Raw genomic sequence first — 8035 nt, forward strand, 5'->3', positions numbered from 1 at the left:
ACGTCGTCCCTGCCAAGAGCAGTGCCTGCCGTCAGAGCTCTGGTGGCCGTGAGCACCTGCCTGGTGCGCGGTCCCCTCAGGCTCCCCCCCCACACAGAGGGGGAACCCCTCTAGTTCACCCACAGCTGGAATTTGGAGGCTGTGCCATAGGCCCAGGCAGTGGGGTACTTCATAAGCAACAGAGTGCGGTTGAAAAAGTAAATTACTGGTGCTGAGTTGCTAATGAGCAAATAATCAGGTTACACCCATCGCAAAAATGTCCACCAACAGAGCGACTGTGACAAGGGCAGACAACTGGAGTCATTCTCTGTAAAACAGTCAAGCTGCAGCTGTACAAGAGGTCGACTCACTGCAGATGACCTTTTTGTTTATAAAATGCCCTGCCCACGTCTAGAAATGTGGTCGTAACCGTGATGGCCGTGACGGTAATAACGGCTGCTACGTCCCAGGGACTTAGCACGGCCGATGCCTCCAGGTGTGTTCTTATTTCATTGTTCCTCAAAGTATTACGATTATCCCCATTCTACAGGTGAGAACGCTGAGGCTCTGAGGGGTAAAGGAGCTCGTTGGGTGAGCGGCAGATCCTGAGAGCAGGTTACCTGTGTAAACAAGCAGTTCTACCCAGAGGGAAGGCCGGGATAGACAGGTAAAGCTCCCAATTTTTTGCAACTCTGCCCTTCCAAGGGGTGGAGCGGGCTTCACCAGACCAGGCTCCAGGCCAAGGAGTGAGTTGGAATGGCCTGAGGGACGAACGAGGAGGCCTCTTCCAGGGAAACAGGGGTGAAGATTCAAAGGCAGGGCTGAGGGGTGTGGCCCATTCTAAGCTGCTTCCCAGGCCAGCAAGTCCGCTTCTCAGGACGTGAGAGGCAGGGAGGAGTAAGGGAGACTGGAGGCCAGAAAGCCACCCTCCCCGTCCTGAGCCAGCCGGGCCCTATTGCATGAACGACCTGTGCCCCTTACATCATTGCCTTTCTCGGTCTGGAGGGGAAAGGCAGAGCTCGGAGTGGTCAGCAACTTGCTAAGTTCACACAGCTGATCAGCACAGATGGGAACAGGAACGTGGGAAAGGGGAGGGAGGAGAATGGGTTCATTTTACAGATTAAAGCCCCCTCATCCCTATCACATCCCACCCCAACCCACCCACCCACCACCAGAATTACCCGGAGAAGAAATCCTGTGGATTGGGAACCTAGAAAGTTGGTGGACAAGCATGCGGGGAAGGAGACAAAAAAAGCTCGTCCATGGGGAGGCTGGATATAGGAGCAGTTGCCGGACGTGGGGCTGGGAGTCTGGACCAGTCAGTCTGGGACCCCCAGGAGCCTGGCCACACTCCCTGAGCCATTTCCAAATCACTGAGAGGGTGGGCCCCCGTCCTAGTGGCGACGCCCCCACCCCCCCAAGCCAGGGCCCTGCTCAAGAGTGGGCCCAGCTCTCAGCACCACTGAAGGAAGGACTCTCCGACCACCGACCACCGCGCTGGGGGAGTATTCAGGCAAGCTGCTGTGATTGTGTTTTTCCTGGAGTTTTTGCTTTATTAGAGGCGGCTGCTTTGTTGTTGGGCACAAAAGGTTTATGATTGTTCTACGTTTCCATGCTCTTAGCCTTGAATGCTACTTCGATGGCAACAATGGCACGCCTACATCCTGTTTTGTTTGCCTTGACCTACTATCTTTATCTTTGTCCGGACCCTTTTTTTCGCTTTGTCCTTTTTTGGTTATTTCTTGTTTGTTTGTTTTTTTAAGTGTACCAGTGGGGTTCATTTTTATTTTCATTATATTTGATATATACGCCAGGCAAATATATAACTGATATGAGCTTTGAAGCATAAGAAGAACGCCTCTGAACATGGGCCATATGTAAGAACTGAAACATTACCCAAACCATTGAATCTTCCTCTGTATTCCACCCCCTCCCTCCCCCTTCCTCACTCCTGAAGATAACCACTATCTTATATTCGGTGTTTATCACTGTTTTGACTTAAGAAAAAATCCTAATCCCCCCCCATTAGATATCATTCAATTTTGCTTGTTTTTGAGCTTTTTCGTTTTTTTACAAAGGATATCACAGATTCTACTAGTTCCTTTTAAAAAATCAGTACTGTTGCCAGCTTTCACCCACATTGTTGCACGCAGCCATTGTTTGTTTCCGTATAACATTCCGTTGATTTATGAATTCTCCTACTGCACATATTTGGATTTTTCCAGCTTTTCACGAGAATGAACAATGCTGCCATGAGTCTCCAGCTACAAGGCTCTTAATGCACATACACCGGACAGTCTTTCCAGACCAGACGCTGGTAGGGGCACTGCTGGGTTGCCAGGATAGGCACAGGGTCGGCTTCGTAAGACCAAGTCGGTTTTCCAAAGTGGTTTGGCGATAAATAAGAGTTCCTGTCACTCCACATCCTTCACAGTACTTCCCAATGTTGACCTGCCCCAAACGATCTGAATTTGCGACCTATACTACCTTACTGTTAACGAGGCTGAGCGTCTTTTCCTACGCGTATCCTCCGCTTGTGTTTTCTCTTTTGTGAAAGGCTCATTTGTGTCTTTTGCTCAATTTTCTTTTGGATCGTTTGTCTTTTTCTTATTGACTTCTAGGGTTGTTCGTTTGTTTGTTGTTTTAGTATATTCTGGATACAAATTCTTTGCTAGTTATATGTGTTGTAAGTAAGGAGTTTCTCCCAGTTTGTAGAATAGATGTTCTTCTATTTATGGATTTTTTTTAATGTTTATTTTTGAGAGAGAGAGAGAGAGAGAGAGAGTGTGTGTGTGAGTGGGGGAGGGACAGAGAGAAAGGGAGACACAGAATCCGAAGCAGGCTCCAGGCTCTGCGCTGTCAGCACAGGGCCCGACGTGGGGCTTGAACTCACAAACTGAGATCATGACCCGAGCCGAGGTCAGCCGCTTAACTGACTGAGCCACCCAGGCGCCCCCATTTTTTTTTAATTTTTAAAAAAGTTTTATTTAGGGGCGCCTGGGTGGCTTGGTCGGTTAAGCGTCCGACTTTGGCTCAGGTCATGATCTCACGGTCCGTGGGTTCGAGCCCCGCGTCGGGCTCTGTGCTGACAGCTCAGAGCCTGGAGCCTGTTTTGGATTCTGTGTCTCCCTCTCTCTATGACCCTCCCCCGTTCATGCTCTGTCTCTCTCTGTCTCAAAAATAAATAAACGTTAAAAAAATTTTTTTTTAAAAATTAAAGAAAAAGTTTTATTTATTTTGAGAAAGAATGGGAGAGGGGCAGAGAGAGAGGGAGAGCGAGAATCCCAGGCAGGCTCTGTACTGTCAGCCCAGAGCCCAACATGGAGCTCAGTCTCACAAACCTTGAGATCAAGACCTGAGTGGACATGAAGAGTCAGCTGCTTAACTGACTGAGCCACCCAGGTGGCCCTAGAAGTTCTTCTATCTAAGGTAGACTAATTTATTCTACATTTTATGGTTTGACTTTTTTGTTTTTTTTGTTTATAAAATCCTTCCTTACCGGAGCCATAAAGATATTCTCTTATATATTTCTTCTTACATTTTGATGTTTTGACTTTCTCATTTACAATTTTTAAGCCATTAAGAATTTATTGGGGGGAGGCACCTGGCTGGCTCGGTCAGTGGAGAATAATAAGACTCTTGATCTCAGCCGCATGTTGGGTGTAGAGATTACTTAAAAATAAAGTCTCTAAAAGAAGAGATTGGCACAGGCGAGATAAAGATCCAGTTTCATATTTCTTCATATGGGTAAGCAGTTATTAAGGCACCTTGCATTGAATAGTTAATCCTTTCCCTGGAAAACCGGTTCTATTGTCTGTGCGTATGTATGTATGTCAGGTTTTCATGCATCTGAGCATTTACTACTGTTGCATTGGTCTGTTGGGCTAAGCCTATGCCAGTATCGCATTGTCTTAACTACAAAGACTTTATGTAAGTCTTGATTGCATTTAAGGCATGTTTCCCCCCGTTTCTTCTTCAGGATTGTATGGCTAGTCTTGGCCTTTTGCTCTTCCACATAGATTTTAGAATCAGCTTGTAAATACTTTTCAATGTCCTGTGGGGATTTTGATCAGAATTCTAATCCCTCTATAGATCAATATGGGGAGAATTGATAAAACATGGCTGACGAGTCTTTCCCTCCTCGAACAGGATCGGAAGGATCGAGCCTCCCTGTTTATTTAGGTCCTTCTTTAGTATCTTTCAGCAGAGTTGTAGGATTTTCTGCATCAGGTCGTATACATCTTTTATTAGCTTTATTTTTAGAGTGCCTACTTTCAAGTTCCTAAATGTTGTCTTTTTCTGAACTGTTTTATAAGTATTATGAAATGTAATTTAGTTTTAAATATTATCATATATCCTGCCACCTTGATAAACTCTTATCAATTCTAATAATCTCTCAGTATATTTGGTTTTTGAATGTAGATAATCATATCTGGAAATGATCATTTTGTTTCTTTCTAATGTATAATATATGATATATGATATTCTAATATGTGACATAATATATAGATATACAATTATTATGCATGGTATTATAATATATACTAATTATACTGTATTATATTCATATATAATATATTTTCATGTTTAACTACCCTTACACCCATGGGATAAAGCCAGCTTGGTAATGATTTTAAATATATATATATTTTTTCTCATTTTTTTAGAGAGAGAGTGCATGCACACATGAGTGAGGGAAAGGCACACAGGATTGAGAGAGAGAGAGAGAGAGAGAGAGAGAGAAGGGTGGGGGGGGAATCTTAAGCAGAACCCATGCTCAATGCAGAGCCTGACACAGGGCTTGATCCCACAACCCTGGGATCATGACCTGAGCCGAAATCAAGAGTCGGATGCTCAACTGACTGAGCCACCCTGGTGCCCCTATAGTTTTTCTTCTTTATTCCTGTTATTATACAAAGCTATCTGTGATTTTGTTTTGTTTTTTTTTTTAATGTTGGGGTTTTTAAAAATTTTTTTAATGTTTATTTATTTTTAAGAGAGAGAGTGCACGTGGGGGAGGGGCAGAGAGAGAGGGAGACACAGAATCCCAAACAGGCTCCAGGCTCCAAGCTGTCAGCCCAGAGCCTGACTCGGGGCTCGAACCCACCAACCGTGAGATCATGACCTGAGCCGAAGTCAGACACTTAACTGACTGAGCCACCCAGGCTCCCCAAGCTATCTGTGATTTTAAATATTTTGTTGGCTTCGGTTTTCTCCTATTCTTTCTTGATTTTTGTATGCAGGTACATGCGTGAGGTTGTCCAGGTTTGGGTATGAAGTTATGCTGGCTTCTCAAAATGAGATGAGGGCTTCCTCTTTTCTATCCTCTGGATGAGTTTGTATAAAATTGTAATATCTGTTCTTTGGATGTTTGGAATCATTTGGGCTTGATATTTTCTATGTGGAACTATTTCAGCTATGTATTCAATTATGTTTAGTAGTTTTGAGACTATTTGGGATTTTTATTTCTTCTTGAGTCAGTTTTGAGAAGTCATGTGTTTCAAGGAATTTGTGCATTTTGCTTGTGTTACAATTTATTAATACAAAGCTGTATAGGACATTCTCTTTTTTATCTTTTTTTAAAAGTTTAATTTATTTAAGTAATCTCCACACCCAACACGGGGCTCAAACTCACTACTGGGAGAGCAACAGTTGCAGACTCTTCCCACTGAGATGGCCAGGTGCCCCTCTTTTTTTATCATTTAAGTCTCTTCTCTGCCTGTAGCAGTATTTCCTTTCTCGTTCTTAATATTATTGGTTTATGCCTGTGTCATTTTACTCTTTAAACTTTGCCGATACTTATCTGTTTTATCAGACCTTCCGAAAAAACCAGTTTTGTCCGTGTTGATTCTATGTATTTTTATTTTTCTACTTTATTAACTTATGGTATCCTTTCTTCTACTTTCACTGAGTTCTATTGTTCTTTCCCTAATATTATGAGATGGACGCTTAGCTCATTAATTGTCAGCCCTTTTTTTCCCCTAATATAAGTATTTAAGACTCTACATTTCCTTCCAACTACCATTTTTACTGCATTCCACAAGTTTGGATATGTAATATTTGCATTCAGTTTAAGTGCTTTAACATTTTCCAGTGGGGGTGCCTAAGTGGCTCAGTCCACTGAGCGTCTGACTCTTGATTTCGGCTCAGGTCATGATCCCAGGGTTCTGGGATCAAGCCCCGTGTCAGGCTCCACGCTCAGCATAGAGCTGTTCTCTCAAAATAAATAAATAAACTTAATAAAAATACTCTTTAAAAAATGTATAAAATAGTATCAATAGTAATAATGTCTACTTTGTGGGCAAGAAAAAGGGCAGACCTCAAATACTGGACATCAATTGTACACAAGTTGGAGGGGTGATTGGAGTTAATGTGGTTGAAGCTCCTTGGATTATTTTGGAGGTGATGAAATAAAATAATTATTAGCTTTAGACTTTTTTAAGTTTGAAAGATATAACTTTAAGGGTAATTACTAAAAGAATAGAAAAGGAGGATGCGATTACCAACTGCAGTGCAAAAGAAATGGAAGACCCTCAAGTTTCTTTTTTATTCTTTTTTAATGTTTCTTTATTTTTGAGAGAGAGAGATAGAGGGAGGGAGAGACAGAGAGTCAGAGCACGAGTGGGGGAGGGGCAGAGAGAGAGGGAGACACAGAATTCGAAGCAGGCTCCAGGCTCTGAGCTCTCAGCACAGAGCCCGACGTGGAGCTCAAACTCACGAGCTGTGAGATCATGACCTGAGCTGAAGTTGGGCACTTAGCTGACTGAGCCACGCAGGTACCCCCCAAACCCTCAAGTTTTTAAAAAGTGAAAAAGGAGAAATGAGAACCATGGGAAAGATGGTGGGTCAAAAAGAAGCACAAAATTAGATGGCAGGTGCAAGTCCAAATTTATCACTAATCTTTAAAAAAAAAAATGCAAGTGTGCTAAACTCTCTCGGTAAAAGACAGAGATGATCAGATACAATTTTTTTTTTAAACCAGCCATATGTGGTCTGTAAGAACCACTCCTAAAACGTAAGGACCCTGAAAGGCTGGAAATAATGGTATACGTTAAATATATCAGAAAAATATTAACCAAAGGAAAGTTGCAGGGGTTTTATTAGTATCAAAAAAATAGAGAGTAAGGGGCACCTGGGTGGCTTAGTCAGTTGAGTGTCTGACTCTTGATCTCAGCTCACTCATGATCCCAAGGTCATGGGATTGAGCCCCATGTCTGGCTCCACACTGAGCATGGAGCCTGCTTGAGATTGTCTTTCTCCCTATGCCCCTCCCCTGCTCACGGGCATTCTCTCTCTCTCTCTCTCTCTCTCTCTCAAATAAAAAACATAAAAATAAATTTAAAATATTTAAAAAATAGAGATTAAATATTATTGTAAGAGATAAAGCTTCTAATAATAATAAAGGTTTTAGTGCATCTAGAGGATAAAAGAATTGAATGAATAAAACAGCCTCAACATATACAAAGCAAGAATGGAAGAACTACAGAGAAAAATCGATAAATCCATGATTATTATGAAAGATTCCAACGTATCTCTTAATTATTGATATGTCTAGCAAAGAAAAAAATTAAGACATAGAGAATTTAAATGACACAATTAACAAAACCTGAACCAGTGGCTATAGATAAAATCCCAGCTCCAACATTAGAGAACACACATGTTTTCATGCACACATGAGAAATTTATAAAAAGTGACCACATACTAGAATATACTGCAATTCTCAACAAATTGTAATAACTGGTATCATATGAATCATGTTTCTGTAACCTACAATGCAAGCAGGTTAAAAGTCAATGACAAAATGAGTAAAAAAATTTCCATATGTTTGTAAATTAGAAAAAAATCACACTGGAAAAAATATTGTTTTAATTTAGAGAGAGCAAGCATGTGAACAGGGGAGGGGCAGAGAGAAAGGGAGAGAGAATCCCAAGCAGGCTCTGTGCTGATAGCACAGATCTTGATGCAGAGCTCCCCATCCCATGAATGGTGAAATCCTGACCTGAGCCAAAATCAAATCGGATGCTTAACCAACTGAGACACTCAGGCACTCCCATT

This window comes from Leopardus geoffroyi, chromosome D4 (assembly GCF_018350155.1).
Source record: "Leopardus geoffroyi isolate Oge1 chromosome D4, O.geoffroyi_Oge1_pat1.0, whole genome shotgun sequence".
Taxonomy (NCBI): Eukaryota; Metazoa; Chordata; class Mammalia; order Carnivora; family Felidae; genus Leopardus; species Leopardus geoffroyi.